Source organism: Diabrotica undecimpunctata, chromosome 5, assembly GCF_040954645.1.
Source record: "Diabrotica undecimpunctata isolate CICGRU chromosome 5, icDiaUnde3, whole genome shotgun sequence".
Classification (NCBI taxonomy): domain Eukaryota; kingdom Metazoa; phylum Arthropoda; class Insecta; order Coleoptera; family Chrysomelidae; genus Diabrotica; species Diabrotica undecimpunctata.
In genome coordinates this window covers 162,542,583-162,545,975 of record NC_092807.1, presented here as the reverse complement: position 1 = coordinate 162,545,975, position 3,393 = coordinate 162,542,583, and positions in this window count along the sequence as shown.

Genomic DNA, 3,393 nt, shown 5'->3' with positions numbered 1-3,393 from the left:
ATCGATTGTCAGCAAACGCGGCACTTATTTCGCGGATAGATAGCACGTGGTTGATGGTGTTATAATATTTATGAGTTTTTCATGATTTTTGTTTGTATTTGTGTGGTAATGTTCATTAATGAATTTAGTACATTTTACACCTTTTAATTATAGTGGTGGCAGTGCTGGGACATATGTCATGCTTTTTTGTTCCAGGCAAAAATAAACATCCCTATGCCGATTTGGAACGTATGTCTCAAGAGGAAATCTTTACTTTTATTGAAGACATTCCATCTGATGTAGATTCAAATATTGATGACAGCTCCGATGACAATGAGGAAACAGATTTAACAACAAATATGAATCAAAGTATTTTTGATATGAGTCTTTGTCGATTATTTTTGAAGACGCCGTTTCAGTGAAAAACCAATTTGAGGATGTCTTAGAGACAAATCAAATTGAAGATGAGATTGACGATGATGATACTCCGTTGGATATACGTAGAAGGAAATATTTTCTTTCAAACACATTTGGACTAGAGACTCCAAAAATTGCATTCCCTATAAAAAAAATTTAATGAACCAGTCGGCCCTAATATACCAGACAATATTGATTCTCCTACGGATGTATTTCTTTAACTCTTTACAAAGGACCTTATTGATTATATTGTCTTTTAAACCAATCTATATGTGGTCCAAAATAGCGTCGGTGACGAGAATAGATTTACACAAACAAATGCAGAATAAATGCGGCTATTCTCAGCAATGAATTTACTAATGGAAATAAAGGGATTTCCTAGTCTAAGAGACTACTGGTCTTCCAGAGCGGATCTTTGAGATGTGTATATTAGTTCTTGTATACCAAGAGATTGGTTTGTATGGTTGCTCAAAAAATTGCATTTAAACGACAATTCTCTTCAACCTAATAGACATGAGACCAACTATGACAAACTATATAAACTTAGACCTTTACTGAATCAGCTATCAGAATCGTTTTTTGCTTGATATAATCCCTCAGAAAATCAAGCAAAAGACGAGTCAGTGATAAAATTTAAAGGACGTAGTTCCTTACGTCAATATTTACCAATGAAGCCCGTAAAAAATTACTACAAGGTCTGGATCAGAACCGACGAATCCGGATTTGTATGCCAGTTCGACGTTTATACAGGAAAAGTTGCTGATACAACAGAAAAAAAATTAGGAGCTAGAGTCGTAAAAGATCTTACTCGTAAATTGGTAGGAAAGGGCCATAAAGTTTATTTCGACAATTTCTTCAATTCTGTGGGATGAATGAAAAATTTACGCGAAGACATAATTTACGCGTGTGAAACAGCAAAAAAGGAAAGACAGAACACACCAACGGATATAATAGCGGACAATCAATTAGCGAGAGGGGAGTCGGATTCGCGAGTTAGCAAAGATGGTACAGTTTTTATGAAATGGAAAGACCGAAAGGATGTTTTGTTTATAAGTAATTATCATAATCCCGAACATATTGGAACAAAGTCTAGGAAGAGAAAAGATGGTACTATGAAGGACATTGTTTGTCCGATACTAGTCAAGGACTATAATGCTAACATGGGTTTTGTTGACAAAATGGATATGCGAAAGTCAATTTATGAAGTTAACAGAAAATCGAAGAAATGGTGACACCGTATCTTTTTTTATTTTTTGGACGTGTCGCTAGTAAACGTCTTTATTATTTTCAAAAGTAGATCCGATGGACAATCGCTTACATTGAAGATGTTTAGGTTAGCAGTCATAAACGGACTTAATAGCGCCCAACCTGATGTACCAAGAAGAGGACTCAAAAGACCTAATGACACTGACGTAAACCACTTCAAGCGCACGGTACCTTTAGAAGTCCGATTTGATAAATGTGCACATATGCCAATTCACATAAAACCAAGGAGATGTGCCCTTTGCAGTCTTCCTGGAGCTGTTCAACATGTAATGTAGTACTGTTCCTTAACGACAAAAAAATTGTTTTTTTTTATACCATTCAAAATAAAGTTCTCCTTTTAAAATATTTTATTAACCGACGCCTAATGTCCTAATACTTATAACACGATCTCTAGCCTTTATTAGCTGATAAAAAAATAAAAAATACAATACATTGTTATTAAAAATAATGATTTTATATAAAAACCCAAAAAACTTGTTAAAATTAAAAAAAAAATTCCGGCGTCAAAGGGATAAAGAAAATATTTATCCGTGCGCATTTGAAAAGCGACCAACCATCTATTAAGTTGCGCTCAAGATTTGAATCGAAATGCAAGTGTCGCGTTCGGTTTACAACCCTTTTACGCACCGTAACGAAAATGGCAAAAATTATAGCCACCATCAAAGCCATCATCACGCGTTTAGTTTTTTCTTCGCATGGTTTTCTCGCTATCTGGCAAGTGACAATTTTCAAAAAGAACTATTTCTATTGGTATCTGAGTTCCCCAATTCTATTGCTGTTTTTCGAAGGGATTTTTACTTTAACTATTAAACAAAATCAGGAGTGGAAATGGTAAGTTGATGCTTCTTTCTAATACAGAAAAGTTATGCATGGTCTATTTAAAACTAAAACTATACAAAAAAGAAGCAGCCATCAGATATCAAATTTTATCAATCCTATAGGAGGTATGCTAAAAATGTGGAGGTATGTTAAAATATTTCGCTTAAGAGTAAAGTACCTATATATTTCACAAAATCGAAAATTGATGTTATGAAAAGTTGCTTGGAATTAAAAACTATGTTTTAATATATAATTACGTCCATCTAGTTGAAAAAAAAATTGTAGGTTTTTTACAAATTACTGATACCGAACATAATTCTTATTTAATACAAAATATAATTAGAACTCTTCCACTCCGATAAAAAAAAGGTTACTAACTTTTTTAACTAGATTTTTAATGTACTTATTTTTTGTTATTTACAAAAAACCCTCTTCAACCTAATGAGGTTATTAGCGGAACGGTAACAGTTAATAATTACACTTCGCTTAGTAAATTAAAGTCTTTTAAAGATAAAAGTAGGTTATCTGTAGTGTTTTCTGTATTTCAAATGTCTTTAAGGTTGTTTCATCATCATCATCAGTAGCTCGAAAACTCTTTTTGGGTCCTGGCTTATTCTAGGATTTTCCGCCATTCTGTTTTGTTCCTTGCTTTGTTTTTCCAGTTGGTAATCTTAAGTGTTTTCAGATCTTGTTCCACTTGTTCCATGTATCTAAGTTTGGGTCTTCCCTTTGACCTTCTCCCTACTGGTGTTTGCCTCATTATGTTTTGGCGTTTCAGTCTCCAACATCCGTTCAGCATGGCCCATCCAGCGCAGACGTCCGATCTTTATGGATGTTATGATCTCGGGTTCATTGTATGCTGTGTATAGTTCAAAGTTATATCTTCTGCGCCATATGTCATTTTTCTTTACC